The sequence below is a fragment of the Lissotriton vulgaris genome, chromosome 2_1 (assembly GCF_964263255.1).
Source record: "Lissotriton vulgaris chromosome 2_1, aLisVul1.2, whole genome shotgun sequence".
Lineage (NCBI taxonomy): Eukaryota > Metazoa > Chordata > Amphibia > Caudata > Salamandridae > Lissotriton > Lissotriton vulgaris.
In genome coordinates, this window is record NC_141687.1 from 28,692,391 (window position 1) to 28,710,395 (window position 18,005).

Genomic DNA, 18,005 nt, shown 5'->3' on the forward strand with positions numbered 1-18,005 from the left:
CCAGTATTATGATTGTAGCAGTGCATTTCTTATGCTTGAGAAGACTGTTCAATAAATACTTTTTATTGAAAACGCCCGTCTCTCTATTTTCTCAGCACATCTGGTGAAACGAAGCATGCACGATTGACTGAGTAAAATAGCTATCTATTGTTTCCGTGACTCTAGAGATATGTTTCTTATCCTGGGGAAACAAAGTTGTCATGTTTATGCGGTTGTCAGAAACTAATCCCTTCTTGTGAATTCTAGAAAGTTTCTAGTGACCTCTGAGCTAGCTGGCACTCACAATTAAGTCTAATAGATTCGGTAGAGACCTAGTCGACCTTAGTCCTACGTCTAAACTACAGGATTTATTATTCCAATGCGCAGAGCCTATTGGGAATATAGGAACTACACTACATGGCATACAACGTTTGGTAAGGCGATAATTTAACGCTAGATACTAGAGTAACTCAGTCATGCTTTTCACACAGACCCCTTTCTCCCGTAAAAACTCCAATAGACGTCTGGAGTGGGTGAAAGGCTAATATCTGCCAAAACTGAGTAGGACGGAAAATCCTATGTATTAGTTTTTGGTTTGTTCAACGTTGAAGGATACAGTGTTACAAAATATTGTGCACCTAATCTTTGTTTCCTTGAAACTGGTTCTGCAAACTCTTCAGTCAATAAATAATGCTTAGTGACGAAGAAATAGCAGCAGCAGCAGCACAGGCAGATTTAGATGACAGAAATAGGTTACAGATTTACCCAGATGTTATAAACATCCCGGTAAATGTAAGGAAAACTATAACTTACAAACTCATAAATAATGGATTATCATCGAGAGGTGGTAAAGTAATCTTTGTTATAGAGGAACATGAATATCGGCAGACAGAGGTATTCTATTCATGGATTCATTTTCCTGTAGCAGATGCAGAAACACATGAGTTCCACTACTACAGAGTAGAGGAACCTCCAGAGAAATATGTTCCTTACGAGGACATTGCAATTCCATTAACATACCAAGAGCATCAGCTCTGGTTTAAAGGCGGCCTACAACATCAAAATGACATTACCAGGCTCGGTCCACTAGGTAGACCAGGAGCAACATGGCAGGTACTAGCCAGCTATACACCACATCCTGACATAGAAATTATGACAGGTCGAGAACTGCTAGCTCAGCTAAAACAGTTAATTAAAATACATAGACAATTAGTTCAATATGTCATGCGAACCTTAACAGTCCAACCTACTGTAAGGATTCCACAGCACATCCCTCACCAGGGGAACACAAACAAAATCACACCACAGACTATACAATCAGTCATTGGTAAATTGCCTGCCAAAAGGGAACAAATTCCATTTTGGTTAGCACAAAAAAATTACTCAAATTGAGGCAGTTTTCCCGGATAGTACACCTCATGAGAAACACAGAATTCTCACAATCTGTTTACCAATGGAGATATCACCACATGTGGAGCACTGCAACACTTGGGGTTCAGTGTTTGCTTCAATCTACACAAAAACACATGGTGTTCTGTCTATGGGGTAGTACCAGATGTCCTGAAACAGATTCAAAATGAATATGGACCAGAACCTGCTATAAATCTGGGTATGAAATTACTGAAAGATTTCAAACAGGTCTCGGCTGTATTATTAGCCAACATTAAAGGTGAAGCAGCATCAGTGGCAATCCGCCAGAAGATAAAAGAAGTAGATATAACACAACAAACATATGAGCTTGCAAGAAATATTTAAAAATCATATGAAGAACTAGGTAGAGATAGTTTGGGTGGGAAACCATTAAAACCCCAACTAACTGAAAATCCTGAAAAAGTTTTTATTAAAAATAATCTCACTACTCCTAAAAAGAAGTGGGAAAACACTAAACAGACACTTCCTAAAGAGAAACGTTCTCATTCCAGAGGAAGATCTCCCCAACGGGGAGGTAGGTCTCCCCAACTGGAGCCCTCTGAAAAAAGATATAACCCTAGAAATAGGGATAACTTAAGAAAACCTGATAGATATCAAGATATTGATACACGTTCCTCTCGTACCTTTCAGACTTCCTCGCAGAAATCAGAAAGAAGAGGACGATCAGAACAAAAAGAAGATGCGTGAAGTCCAAAGACGAACAGCACGTTCCAAAAAATAAGAAAACTCAATTCACCAAAAAGAAGGTAGCAAATGTAAAGATCAGACATGCTGAGGATCTTGAGAACACAACTCAAGAACGGGGAGTGGGCCCAGACAATGCTAGATAGCGCAGCAGAAGTGACCATAGCTTGCAAGATCCTGATGGATCATCTGGAGACAGTAGATTTGAATAAATGCATTCAAGTTGAAACTGCCGACAACAGGGTTAGTGTACTCCACAAGTTATATGAAGTAACACTCCGGATGGAGGGGGACATACCTAGAAAAATAAAGGCACTCTTTTGGGAGAAGCTTTCTAAGGGTTATGACATTCTTCTAGCTGAACAAGACTGGCCACCTGAAATTGTCAGGGAGTGCCCACATGGGGATAATTATGCCAGCCTTCTCAAATCATATTCCAATTCACAAAAAATACACATATGCCAGGAAATGGGCAGTGGCTCAGGCTCCAGCATTATATAAAAATCATGTAGGATGGGAAGAGGATTCTCCTCACCATAAAATCCAGTTAAAAAATGAACCCACTACACAAAGGCAGTATCCAGTTAAGCAAGAAGCTAAAAAACAAGTCAGGGAGATTTTAAATCAACTTGAATACCAAGGGGTGATTGAAACATGCACCTCTCCAATGAACAATCCTTTTTTTCCTGTCTACAAACCAGACAATTCATATCGTCTAGTCTTGGATTATAGACATCTGAACTCCTTTTGCAAAACATTTGCAGTACACAATTCACACAGTACAGCACTGATGAATAACATAGTGTGGAAAAGATACAAAACCACATTAGATATTTCACATGGGTTTTTCTGTCAAAACATTGCACCTGAAAGCAGGCACTTGACCGCTTTCTCAATTATGGGGACACAGATACAATTTTGCCGTCTCCCCCAGGGATTCAAGAATAGTCCTGGGTTATTTTCAGCCAGAGTAACAGAGTTACTACAAATGTACGATGATGAGGCCTTATCGTATGTCGATGACATCTATCTTACAGACGATGATTTGTACGTGCACTTGAAAAGAGTGAACACCATAATACTTGGGTTCGCTTCTGAAATGTACAAATTCAATTTTAAAAAAGCTCGAATTGCCCAACTCAACGTCCTATTCTTAGGATACGAGTTATCAACTGAAGGCAAAAGACTGGCAGCAAACTTTTTAGAGAAATGTGCGCTGCTCCAACCTCTAACAACACTGAAAAACTTAGTCAATTCTAGGTTTCCTGAATTTTGGAAGAACTTATGTTCTTAATTACGCAGAAAGGGTTAAACCTCTCTACGAACTAATAAAACCTGATTTCAAACCAACAAATTGGAGTCAAAAACACAAAGAAATTTTGCGTTCAGTGCAAACGGATATGTTAACAAAAACACAGTTAGAAACACGTGACAATACCCGCAATCTTGTGATCCGAATCATCCCAGGGAGATGCGGATTCACATACCTGACCCTTAATGAAGGTGAAAGGGTACCAATAGCATACAAATCACACTTGTACACACAAGGGGAAATAAAATTCACTTCTACAGAAAAAATTCGGACAGCGGTTCAAACTGCAGTAGCAAAGGAGAGAGCTCTTGCGCAGGGTAAACGCATAATGATCGTTACACTTGTCCCTGCCTTAGAGGCAGTGACGAAAGCAAGCATTCCCAATGCTAAGGCTTTACATCCGAGATGGATACAATGGGTTAACTCTCTTGCTGCAACAGACGTTGAATACCTATTTGACTCCTATTTGAAGACACAAGAACTCCTACTACACGAACACGAATGTCCTTTGCCAGCCGAGATTCTGCCTTTAGTACATTACGGATGTATAATGTATACAGACGGATCAGCACAGCCCGTAATTGGGGGTAAACAAGCTTACAGTGCTGCCTGCGTGGTTGTTAAAGGTCGCTGGCGCGAAGGTAAATTTAGACCTATGGTCACTAAAACTCAATCACTCGGAGACTGTACAGCTCAGCGAGCTGAACTACAGGCTTTCAAGATGGCGCTGGAAAATACCGATTGCGAATTCCCCACACTTATAGTGTGCGATTCGTATTTCTGCGTCGAATCTTACAACAAGCACTTGCAGAACTGGGTTCGAAACGGTTTAAAAAATACAAACAGTGGCACAATTAAAAAAAAAAATTGTTTTATTATAAAATCAGCTCCAAAACAGTAAATATCAATCAGCATTAGAAAATCATTGGCGGATGTAAAGAAAATGGACTATTAGCATCCCCTCTAGTACCCCGATCGGCCCACATAAAAGAAACAATAATCAAACCCCTAACAACCCATTTAAGCAACCACAAAGACATTGCTTAAAAACCCCAACTGACGCCCCCTCATATAATCAATTACCCCTCCCCAATCACTCCCCTCCCACTCATGCCAAAATGTGCCATTCTATACACACCCCTGCGGACCAAATTGTCCAGGTCCACCGGGTATCTCTCAGCCTTACTACAACAGATCTTATAAGAAGTACAGCATCAGTAGCATTTCTTCCATTAGTCCGATTCAGTCCCAGTCTGGGCGTCTCTCCAATCCCCCCTGTAGCGCCTCCATGCCGCCCATATAGTCCATTTCTTTGCGCAGCCCCGACTTTTATATAAGACCTTCTCCACCCTCTGGCACCAGTCCAAGTCCCACTCCCACTCCTCCACCGTTGGTAGTAGTTCACTCCCCCATAACCTTGCTATGTTTCTTTTGGCCACCATACTTGCCAGGGCTAGCCACGCCTTACTTGATTGTGGCCAGGTAACGTTGCCCGTAACCCCCAGCACATGCCAACGGGCCTCCAAAGGGACCTCTGCCTCCACCACTTCCCCCATTATACCTACCAGGATGGTCCAGTATGCCCAAATCTTTGTACATTCCCACAGAATGTGGAAAAAAGTGCCCTCCTCCCCACATCCCCTCAGACAAAATCGTGAAGGAACATAACCGATTGTGTACTGCACCGTCCGCGGAGTGTATGACCTATGAAGAATACGTAACTGGACCAGTCTAAATCTGGCGCGAATCGCCACCTCACGGGGACACTGCAGGGCCTCACTCCAGTCGTCATCCTCCAGTAGACCAACATCTGATTCCCACTTTTCTCGCAGGGGCCCCAGTGGATCAGGGAGGTTATTTATGAGCTTTCTATAGGTGAGGGAGATAGCCTTGTCAATCATGGGATCTAGCAGCAACCTATCTTCGAGCGGGGCATACTCAGGTAGCTGGTCCCCCCAGCTCTTGTGTGTGTATATGGCATGCTTAAGCTGCTGATAGTGTAAGAATTCTCCATTCCCCATCTGAAATTCTGTCTGCAGGGTCGCAAAGCCCACCAAGTCCCCCCTTTTCTACACGTCCCCCAGTCCCTCAATACCAATTAGACTCCACTGACGTAAACCCCGCAATTTCGCAACTTCAGGGAGGAAATTGCCAGCCCATAGTGGCATGTGTTCCGTAAGTTTCGCCTCCCAACCCAGCAGCTTTGTCGCTTCCACACCTGCACTACCACTGCCGTTTGGGGCGGCAGAGTCCGACCGAGCCTCCTCCTAGAATAGACAGCTGCTAAGCAATTACTGTTACCAAGAACCATACAATCGATCCTATATGCAGGCTCGTCCTGTGGGGCAAACACCCAACCATTAATATTGACCAGTTGCGTCACCCAATAATATAGGCGAATGTCCAGGACCGCTAGTCCCCCCCTCATACGGCCCCCTTTGCAGTTTCCGAAGAGCTATTCTCGGGCCCCCGCCGCTCCATAATAAGGAGCGCTGTTCCGACTCTACCGTCCTGAAGATCTGCTCCGGTATCGGAAAGGGCGAGTTCTGCAGGACGTAAATTAACCTGTGCAGGGCCATCATTTTAAATAGGACAGCATGGCCCATCAAGGAGAGTGGAAGGGTCTTTCAGTGTTCCACATCCCCGTGCAGCCGTTCCAGTTGGTTCGACACATTTAATCGGAGAAACTCTGTGTCCGACGTTGTAACCCAGATGCCCAGGTAGCGGAATACCTCCCGCCAGACCAGTCCCCCACAGTCTTCCGCTAGCTGTGGTTGTGAACCCACCAGTACATGCCCCAGGGACTTGTCCCAGTTGATGCGGTAGCCGGAATATTCCCCAAATGTACGAAGAATGTTCATCAACCTCTGGATGGAAGTGGCCGGTTGTTGTATATACAGTAAGATGTCATCGGCATATAACGATATGCGTTCTTCCCAGCCTCCTCCTAAGTCTATGCCCCATACCCCAGGGTCCACCCATATCAAATGGGCCAGCGGTTCCAACGCCAAGGCGAAAAGGGTAGGGGAGAGGGGGCATCCCTGCCTCGTGCCCCGCCCTAGCTGGAATTCTCTAGAGATAACGCCATTGACTCGGACCCTTGCAAGCGGGTCCGTATATAGCAGCCTCACCCATAACCGGAAATTATCCCTGAATCCAAATTTCCCCAGGACCGCATATATATACTACCACTCCATGCTGTCAAAAGCCATGTGGGCCCCGGTTCCTCTGGACGCCCCGCCACTACCTGCAGGACTCCAAACAAGCGCCGCAGATTGAGCCGCGTGCTTCTGTGTGGCATAAAGCCCGACTGATCCGGGTGGATCAGAGACTGGATCACTGCTCCCAGTCTTGTAGCCAAGATCTTCCCAAGGATTTTCGTTTCGTAATTAAGGAGCGAAATGGGCCGGTAGGAGCTGCACATTCTCTGCAGTTTACCAACCTTATGTATAACTACTATCATAGCCCAGTCTGTCTCACCTTGTTAAACATGCTAAGTATGTGGGGTGCAGTTCTACTCGACACACACCCAAATGCCTCCGCCGGAAACCCGTTGGGCCCTGGTGCCTTTCCCGCCTGCAAGTCCCCTATGGCCTCCTCCACTTCCTATACTGTGATAGCAGAGTCCAAGACATCCCTGTCAGTCTGATCCAAAATGGGCAACTGCAAGGGGGCCAAGAAATCATGGCACTCCTGGCCGTTTGTGATCTATATGCCTCCTCATAGTAGAGCGCAAACTCCTCCGCTATGCCCTCACTCGTGTCTTTCACAGTCCCATCCGGCAGCTCTATCCCCGGTACCCAATTGCGTTCCCTGTCTCTTTTCTCCAACCAGGCTATCATCTTATTGGCCTTGTCCCCCAAGTCATACACACAAAAATGTAAATTGATACTTGTATAGCGCACTACTCACCCGCAAGGGTCTCAAGGCGCTTGTACGAATACCGCTGTGGAACCCATCCTGGCTTTCCCTGTGACGCGTCCACTCCTGGGCACCCCCAAGGTGGAGGCCAGGCTCTGAAAGTACATCCCTTAATTCCTTAACCAGGAGCTGTGCCCTGTGGTTCCTGTCCTGTCCCTGTTCTTGTGTCTGCTCCCTTCAGTCCTCTATATCCCAGAGCTCCGATTCCAGCTTGTCAACTTGGGCATATTTTTCCTTACGCCTCTGACCCACCTCCGCTTGGACAAAGTCTCTGACCACAGTTTTATATGCCTCCCAGACTATCCCAGGGGAGCTAACTGACCCCACATTCTCTGCAAAGTATTGATCTACCCTTTCACGGAACTGTTCCTGAAACTCCTGATCCTTAAATAAAAATGTGTTGAGTCGGGGGGGGAACACTCCAATCCCGCCTAGGACCATTCAACTGCACTCCTACAGGGGAATGATCAGATATCCCTCGTGCTTTATGGTGCCCGCCCCGAAAGAGGCCCACACCGCCCGTCTGTGTAAACAAGTAGTCAATCCGGGACCCTGAGCCATGAGCCGCAGATATATGAGTATATTGCCGAACTCGTGGGTTATGCACCCGCCACAGATCCACCAGGCCCACATAGCTTGCACGAAATCCCGTAAATGACTTGACCCCCCCACCCCCCGGTCACTGGAGCAAGCGACCTATCCATATCTGTCGCCATGACTGCATTCATGTCTCCCCCCAAGATTAACGCCCCAATGGGCATCTCCAGGAGGAGTTTCCCAATGTCAGGGAGAGTGGTGTTGTGCAATTTCGTGGGGATGTAGAGGGAACATAGGTTTAACGTCCGGCCCTCCCATGTCAGTCAGTGCTGCATAGCGCCCCAAGGGATCTAACCACCGCCGGCCTACGATTAGCGGCAGGGAGTTCTTGATGAGTATCCCCACACCCCGGGAGCACATGGTAAACCCAGCATATGCACGGAGGGTATAACCAAATCTGTCAAAGGCCTTGCAATGGTTCCCCAACAGGTGTGTCTCCTGGAGGAGAACCACATCAGGGGCGTGCCTGCGAAGGTATTGAAGCACTGTAGTGCGTTTGATCTTGTTCTGTAGGCAATTTACATTCCAGGATACTATATTAACCTGCTGCTCCCTTGGTGTGTGCGCCATAGTCCCCTATCATATTCAGCTTGAGGGATGGCAACCTAGCCCTCCCGCCACCCACCTTCTGCCACCTTGCTGTTGATGCTAATGGAGCCATAACTTGTACATAATACAAAAGCAAACTCAGAAAAAATAAACAATAACCCTGCTCCCCTCAACCCCCCTCCCTGCTACCCTGCTACGTCGGACAACATGGCCCGACATCCCCCAACAAGCAGAGTGCCTGTAGCCCAAACAACAAAAAACCTAGGGGAAGAGTGCTACAAGCAAGAAAACCACCTGAGGCATCCTCCAGCCCCACAACACAGTCTATTAGCCATCTCGCCATGCGTTGTGACTGAGGGAAAGGGTCTCAAAGTCTATATCTCAGCTCAATTATAGGGATCGAGGTTTCCCCCCCTCCAAAGTGTCCAAACAGGTCAACCTAACATGTCCAAATACTGGTACATCAACCCCCTCCGGGGACCACCCTCAAAACCACACCAGTCCAGTTCATCAGAGTCTCACTATGACCAGACACAAAGACGCCACTTTACATTACGTGCTCTCCAACTTGTCTGCTGCCCAGCCTAACGATCTCCGCCACTTCACCCCATGTCCGGCGAGGCCGACAGGCTTTGAACCCCCGTCCCGCCTGATGGCCGAGGGCTGTCCTGCCGGCGAAGCTCTTGTCCCATGGATCCTGCCGATAAAGCCGGAGACTGGGATGCCGTATTCCTCCAGCTTCCTCCTTGCCTAGGGCCTCCCGATGCGTGTATATGCTCCTCCAAAGAAGCACTTACTTCCTCCGGGGATGTGAAAAAGAAGGACTTCCCATTCGCTAGGATCTTAAGACGTGCCTGGAAGAACATCATGTATCTGATTCCATGATCACGTAGAGCCTTTTTGACACCATCAAACGATCGACGCTCCTGCTGGACCCTAAGCTTGAAATCAGGGAAGAGTCGAATGGTGGTGTTTTCAATGCATAGATCCCCGTGTTGGCGGGCGCTTGCAAAATGGCATCTCTATCACGATAGTTGAGGATCCGCGCGATGATCGTCCTTGGCGGGGCTCCGCAGCGGGGTCGGCGCCCTGTGCGCCCGCTCGATGACAAAATATTTGGAGAGGCGTTTGGGCTTAAGATGGTTCAAAATGAGATCCTCCAGGAATAGGTCCACGCTTGGACCCTCCATTTTCTCAGGCACCCCCACTACCCATATATTGTTCCTTCGGGCCCTCCCTTCCTTGTCCCCCAGCCGAGCCGCCACCAGTTTCTGCTGATGCGTGAGGTGCTGGAACTGCTGCTGTAACTGCTTGGTGGTACCTTGAAGTTCCGCGATGTCCGTGGCATTCTGAACGGCTCTTTCTCAGGTTTTCTGCAGGTCCGCTCTCTGAAGCGTCAGTTCAATGGACATCTTGTCAATCTTCGTTTCCAGCGTGGTGCCCAAAGTCTGTATGGCCAGCATTATGGAGGCCAGGGAAAGTTCCCGGGGCTTCGCCGCGTATCCGGGGCGGATCTCGGGTCCCTCACTCAGCGCCGCCGTGTAGTTGTTCATTGTGTTGTTCTGCGTCGTCGTGGACTTCTTGGGCTTCATCGCTAGTTTGGTACTGCCCACCAACACATAAGGGGCTTTGCCCGCCACCTGCACCCACACCTGACCACTTCACTGCTAAACGGTACTCGACCAGCAACCGCAGCATTGCCGAATCTTCGGCTGGGCCTCCCCGCAGTAGTGCACCCTTACCACTGTCGCCACTGCAGCAACCTGGAGCCCACTGCAACTGTAGCCACTCCTCAACCTCTCGGCCAGCGGTCCGCCAGGGCCGTCCTCACAGGGCCGGGCAGTCCTTTATGGGGGCGCACCCCCCTCGTGGTGTCCGCCTGCTGCTCTTGCACCAGTTCTCACCAGTCAGGGCCTCACGCCACCGCCACCACTCCCAGCCCCGCCAGTGTCCACGTGCCGGATTTCTTGCTGGGGTCAGTATCCTGCAAGCCACCGCCACCCCGGGCCGTCCGAGGTCCGAGGTTGCGTGTCTTGAACTCTATTTGGTCTCCAACCGGGGGCGACAATCCAGACTGCGGGCTCCGCTGAGCCCCCCACGCTCCGGCTACCCCACACTCACCTGCACTCCACCAGGTCTCTCCCCTGCGTCTCTAACCAGAGGGGGCCGTCTCTTCCTGCAGGATATCCGAGAGGGAGGGGGGAGCAGTCCGTCCATCCGATCCTCGGGCGCAGCTCCCCGCTGATCTCACGGACTTTGGCACTGCTCGGCACTCTTGACCCCGGCCACGGGCACTTCACGGTCGGCCCACCAGTTAATTAAGGCCGGTGCTGCAATAACGGCCACACTCAACGCGGGCCCCAGCAGGCCTCCATGCGGCGGCCACCAGTACTCAGCCCCCAGTCCACCGGGAGGGACGAAAAGCACACCTTCCGGCCCAGGAACCCAGCAGCCCGTGAATGCCGACCTTAAAAGGGGCAAAACGGCAGGATAAATGACGGATTTCCAGGGCCTTTTGAGTCGCCTCATGAGCGCTGCGTTATTATGCGGCCATCTTGGCTGCCGCCAGACCACGCCCCCTCAAAAGGTGGCACAATTAAGCATAAAACGCTTTGGGAACAAGTAGTTCTATTAAAGAAAGAACTACAAAAGACTCACGTGATTCATACACTGAGTCATCAGCGTGATGGCGTTCACGTTGCAGGGAATTCATTGGCTGATGAAGCCGCAAAGGCAGCTGTGCAAACGGCTTCCTTAGCTACAATCACTCAATCGAAATGAGTAACAGATGGTGAAACGTTACTAGTGGTAAAAGCCTCAATGGAAGGCAGCTATGCAGCGTTACCTCTACACTATCCACTCACAAATACATACATAATTGATGCAAACTCCGTTCCTTTTGCTCGAATCCCTGGAGTGGGGGACAGAGTAATTCCAAACAGGAACGAGATAGGTGCTGTGGTTCACGAAGCACATATGGGAGAGGGTCTGAGACATCTAGGGATCTTAGAATCGCTAATACAACTAGAAGAGATATACTAGTGGCCAGGGATGAGTGTCCAGGTTTACGAATTTGGAATCAACTGCGATACCTGTTACAGATATCATAGTTTTGAACACCATCAGATACCTGACTACAGTGTAGCCAGCCCAGTAAAGACACCACTGTTAGACAGCATTAGACTATCTACACGCAAACGTCATAACGGACGAATGCGGTCCCACAACTACTAAGACAAGATTTATTGGGATGTGACCTCAGCGCTCGGCTGACGCCAGAACTGTTATAAAGGGTTTGCGAGTCTTTATCGGCACATACGCAATCGGCACGCTACACTCTGACCAGGGTCCTGAGTTTAGCTCTCGAGCTTACAAGGAGGCCATTGCTAGCTTGGGTGTTGCATTGCGGTATTCTAATCCCTTCCATCCTGAGGGTAATGCGGTAGTGGAAAGAAAAAAACGTGACCTAAAGCAATCCATGACAGCTAAGGTATTCGGTTCGGGTGATGGGTGGGTCAAACATCTAATAAGTGTCCAACGTAGTCTTAACAATCTGCCAAGAAATTCTCTGGGGGGAATCACTCCGTATGAATTACTGTTTGGTACTAGAATGTTAATCGAAGACCTCGATTGTCAAACTTCAGTGGTGGAACAAAAAGCCTTTGATGTCAAAGATCGTTTGGCTGTCTTACAGGACTTAAACGAAACAAGAAGAAGTCTGAGTAACACAATACAGAGGCCAACAACCAATGAAGAAAATCCACCTGTCCCAGCAAGGCCTGTTTGGATTCCAAGGATTGGGGATCTAGTCAGGGAAAAGATTGCGGTAAAGAAGGAATTTGGGCTTATTTACAGAAAAGCAGTACCTGTCTTGGCAATGCAAGGAACAAGATCAGCAGTACTACCGCCCCTTGCTGGTGAAAGGGAGAACAGAGTTGTGTCCATCGACCTGGTCAAACCACATCATGTGGCCGATAATTAGTAGTAGGCCCAGTGGACTCCCAAGAAGTAGCAGACGACCAAATCTTGCTACAATCCAAGAGGTTCAAACTGAAAGACTTATCACCTTTGATAAACCTGCAGTAAGAAAAGAAGGACTATGCAACAAATCCATGGAACTTGTGCCTCTGGATACCCAAATAACAGTTTGTCAGAAACACCTGTCTACAATGATATAGCATCTGACTAAACCAACGTAGCAAAAGAAGAAACAGCTCCAGCGATTTCAAGTAATCCGGATGCGATTCCAACAATTGACAGAACTGCCTCTGGCTATTTCATCAACGTTGATACATTTTCTGAGGATCCCAGTGAACCTGAAGATAAGCCAGCAAATAAAACTTTCAAAGAAAAAATAACAGAACTATTTCATGAACTTAAAAAAACATATCTGGTTTCACCATGGGTTGAATTTTCGATTGTGTTTGGTGTACTTTTCCTCCTGCTCTGGCTCATACTGGTGTTAAGTTTGGGAAGGATAATAGATGGAAAATACAGTACAATGGACACAGCAAGTAATAAAATCAACTTGCTCCTGAAACCTCACAAATCTTTTCTTTATTAATCTTTATTTCGGCAGTTTTCCATAAAAGATACACATAAAATTAGTACAAACAAGAAGAGACATCAGTGTTACATCAAATCGTCATAACACATAGGTACAGAAAAGGAAAGCGTCACCTATTCTATAAACAATCCAATGAGCCACTAGTGATTCCTTAAAACAATCTATAATGTTACTAATTTTCAATTAGAAACAATGTAACAGATAAAACTAGAATCTTACATATAGTGACATAACACCGAATTTTTAAGACAAAATAGCATGAACAGGGGCTCAGGAATGCGGTACCCTAGGAATTAGGAGCAATGTCTTGTGCCATGCTGCTTCTAGAAATGTGGCCATTGCAAACACAGTAGCTTTTGATAGGTCAGTTTTAATAATTCTAAAGGCCTCAGAGCATTTGCGAAACCCTAGATTTTTGCATAAGGGAATAACCCAAAACCTTCTGGCCGCGGTGTAGGCAGGACAAAAGAAGACTAGATGCAGTTCATCTTCATGCCTACAGTTGCAACCAGGGCAATTTTCCAGGGACTGCTGCTACCATTTACTTGTAAATGCTCTCAGCGGAAGAGTACTATACCGCCATTGGAGGTATAACCTCCTGGCCAAATTTGGAAAGATGTCATCAAAAACTGACTCAAACTTATAGGAATCTTTCACCCCAAGAAAAATGTTAGCCAGAGAATCCGGACGTGTACCCTGTGTATGGGATGCCAGGTTAAATGTATAGAAAGTTGCCACCAGATTTTTACGGTACAAACCCTGGCATGCCACTTCAGGGTCGCTCCACATGGACGAAAGGCCCAGCCGGGGGAATTCTGATTTTATATATTTGAACCACGGAATGTTCTCTATAGCGGGAAGAGCAAGGATTTCCTGCAATTCCTGCCTGTAAATGGCTAACTCAGGAGTGGACCATACTCTTCTCCAAAAAGTTAGAGGTCTCACACCCACCACTTCGTCCAAAGGCTTCAGACCCAGGTCCAGCCTTAAAGGCAGAAGTGGTGTGCTTACCCGCAACTTTAGGAGTTGTCTGAGAAACTTATTTTCTAAAATGACCAACTCTTTTCTGCAAGCATGTCCCCACAGTTCGCTACCATAGAGGATTGCTCCTCTGGCCTGGAGTCTATAAATCTCCAACGGGGGGCTAGCGGCCTAATAGATGATCTGTTGGAATTTACTAGCCTAATTATTCCCCCTGTTAATTGTGCCAATCTGAGCTGTGACTTAGCCTGGTGATCACCCCATTCCAGTTTAATGGTCACGCCCAGGTACTCAAACGTAAAGACTCTTTCTAGTCTATTCAGACCAATGGAAGGATTAGGTCGTGTTTTTTGGGGGGGATTAAAGATCATATACTTAGTTTTCATGGCATTTATTTCGAGACCATGCTCTCCACAAAATGCTTGAAACCCCTCCAGGATACGCTGAATCCCCATAGGGGATTTCGACAGCAGCAGGGTGTCATCCGCAAACAAAATTGCGGGCACCCTGCTGCCGCCGAGCCTAGGTGCATCTGTGTTGATGACATTGTTTAAAAAATCGATTACCCCGTTGGCAAAAAGGCAGAACAGGGTCGGTGCAAGAACACAGCCCTGCCTCACCCCTCTGCCAACGGGAAATCTTTTGGAAAGGCAACCCATCCTCCAGCACCTTACCTGTGCATAATTATGTGTATGTAGGTGAATGATGATGTCTAGAAGAGCGGGGGGATGCCAAGTTTAGCAAGTACCATCCAAAGTTTGCTTCGCGGGACCAAATCGAATGCCGCGCGAAGGTCGAGAAAGACGGTATATAGTGTACCCCCCTCCACCCGCACCGCCTTCCAAAACAGAAGGGCCAGCCGGAAAAGTTGGTCCGTGGTTGGCACCTTACTTCTGAACCCCGCCTGGAATGTACTTATGATTGAGTGGTCCGTCATCCAGTCCTGGAGGCGGTCAAGAATCAGCCTCGCAAAAAGTTTTTGCGAAACATCAATGAGGCTGATTGGCCTATAGTTGGCTGGGAGCAGAGGAGAGCCCTTCTTGAAGATAGGTACAATCTCTGCTCCCAGCCAAGTACTGGGGACCACCATTCCCGCAAGGACTGCATTAAAAACCACTGACAAATAAGGAGCGTTGGTGCTTAAATAGATCACCCGGGATCTTATCTAATCCCAGGGCTTTTCCTGATGGTAATTTAGATATTGCATTAGAGACCTCCCCCAAGGAAAATTGCAAAGGCTCAGCGTCTTCCGAGGATAAAAGTTGCGTAGTTGTCCCACCAACAAATCCTCTCATCGTGAAAGAAGAGACCTGTCATCAGTAAACATCATAGCCGTTCCTATATCTGGTGGTATAGCATGGGACAGATCTGATTATGGCATCGATGGCCCAGTGGAGCTGTTGAAGATTCCACACCAGTTTAAGGTTTCTTTAAGTGACTTTGTTTCATCCAGCAGATCCAGCACATTTTCTGATGATTGGGACTTTGAAACTGTTAACAATATGATGACAGATTTAGAAATGTCAGCTAAATATACAGAACATGAAAACCTACAAGGTTCATCTGATTATGAACAAACGTATTGTTTTAATCACTATGGGCACCATTATTTGCATACATCTGCAAACCCTAGAACCCTAGAAATGTTTTTACCTATAATCAATGGGAACATTGTCCTAAGCCACCAAGGGGTAGCTAAAAAAAAAATTCCAGAAATTTCTGAACTTCTCAGGGTTTAATGTTACAAATCCAAAAACGTTTTATTTTAAAAAATATAAATAAAACATGAATGAAAACAATATTGACCAATACTAAACAAATTTATTCTGCAAACTTTTATGCTCAGCTTTCTACATTAGGGTTTGACTTTTGGAAAGACACCATTGAGACAAAAACTGTCTGGGGCACAAAAGATTGGCAGGTGCAAAATTTAGAAGCCCTGTTCAGAGCCTGCATTATACCAGAACAAATAATGTTTTAAATGACACTGTTCAACAAACTTCTTGTCTTGGCCTGGCTAAGATAAAAGATTTAAATAAACCGTCCATACCAAAGACCGCATCGGACAGTCATAACACTTCGGATGAGGAGGTAGACGTAAAACAGATTTTACAACAAAACAGAACTAATCCTGATGTGGTTAATCTGACCCACAGACACGAATAACTGTCAAGATAGATTCCTGAACAAAATACAAGGGTTCAAATTGAATAGGCCAGATCCAAGATACTCCCAGAGACAACATCCAGGGATAATAACTACTTACAGTGTAGGAAAGCTATGCCTTGAATGGCTACAGAAATCTACACTCCCAGAAATCAAACAACACTTATCCTTACTTAAGGAAGGCAATGATTTGCGAGATTTCTTAATGGGGCCTCGCAAAAACGTTTCATGTACGCCGGTATATACGCTGCGTACAATGAAGCTTGGAAAATAACGCAAATGGAAACGGCAGAAAGAATACGAGATATTGATCGTATTAATTTAGAGAAAAGCCTCTCTGTACTGGACAATGGGTTAACGACTCTGTCCTCCAGAATTTATTCTTTAGACAGTATTGTATCATCTGCAATTGACACAATAGAGCAAGACTTGCTAATGTTACAACATGGCCAGTCTCAATTACGTTCTATAATGCTGCTAGGCTGGACGTTGCAAAATCTCCGTTCAGGCTAGGTGCCATGGCGTCTAATCAACGCCACGTCATTGTTTTCTGTATTTAACCTTACAGAATTTGAATTTGAATTTAAAATTATTTATAAAGCGCACGTTCACCTGCGGTTTCATGGCGCTGCAACTAACAGATATCTGGCGAAGGAGCTGGAGCTGAGTTAAAAGGAAACAAAACTGCTAATGAACTAATTAAAAGATTTAGTAAACAAATGAGCTTTGAGCTGTTTCCAGAATTGCGGATAAAGAGTTAAGGCTCTAAGCTCAAGAGGCAGGGAGTTCCAGAAGAGTGGGGCAAGGGTCGCAAATTTTGAACCTCCCCATTTCTTCCTCCGGAACCGCGGGACTGTGAGAAGGGATTGAGTGGATGAACGCAGTTCTCTGGAGGGAACATAGGGGATGATCTCAGATGAGATAAAAGCCGGTGCCGTGCCCAGTCGTGCTTGGAAGGTGATGGAGGCAAGCTTAAACTGGACACGGGCGTGGACAGGGAGCCAATGTAGGGACTTGAGGAGGGGAGTGATGTGGTGAGACTTTGGAAGTTTGAACACCAGGCGCGCCTCCTGGTTTTGGATCTGCTGCAGACGCCTTAAGCTATATGCAGGTATACCTGCATATAAGGCGTTGCCGTAATCCAGGCGGGAGATGACCATTGCCAGGGTGATCAATTTCAGAGCGTCAAAAGAAAAAAAACGGGACACCTTCCGTATAGTGCGCAGTGAAAGAAAGGAAGAAGAAACCACAGAACTAACCTGGGAGTGAAGGGTGAGTTGAGAATTGAGATTAATGCCTAATGTTTTTACTTAGGTAGAGGGGACAGGTGGAGGGCCTAGGGAAGGGGGCCAAAACAAGGGAGACCAGGGGCTGGATGAACCACCCGTCAACACCAGCTCAGTCTTGTCTGGGTTGAGTTTCAGATGGTTGTGGTTCATCCAGTCCCGGATATGGATCATGATAGATTGGAAGTTAAGAACAGAGGCAGGGGAAGAAGACAGATTAAAGACAAGTTGGAGGTCATCCGCATAATTAAATACGGTGACCTCCATTTGCTGCAGTGAGAAAATAAGAGGGGCAATGTAAAGATTAAACAAAAGAGGTGAAAGGGAGGAGCCTTGGGGGACCCCGCACTGAACTTTCTGAAAGTCCACAGTAAAATCACCCAGGCGAACTGCCTGGGTGCGGTCCCTCAGGAAGGAGGATAACCATACCAGCGCGGTGCCCCCGATCCCCGCCGCCCTGACACAGGAAAGCAAGATGGAATGGTCAACCGTGTCAAAAGCGGCTGAGAGATCGAGGAGAACCAAGGCCTGG

The 18,005-nt window shown here is 46.8% G+C and overlaps 1 protein-coding gene across 1 annotated transcript in view; it reads left to right on the forward strand.

Moving 5' to 3' along the window:
- The window catches only part of LOC147729493 (uncharacterized), a 2,015,126-nt gene that overhangs the window by 1,724,187 nt on the left and 272,934 nt on the right, over window positions 1-18,005 (forward strand). The gene's annotated exons all lie outside the window — the stretch shown is intronic.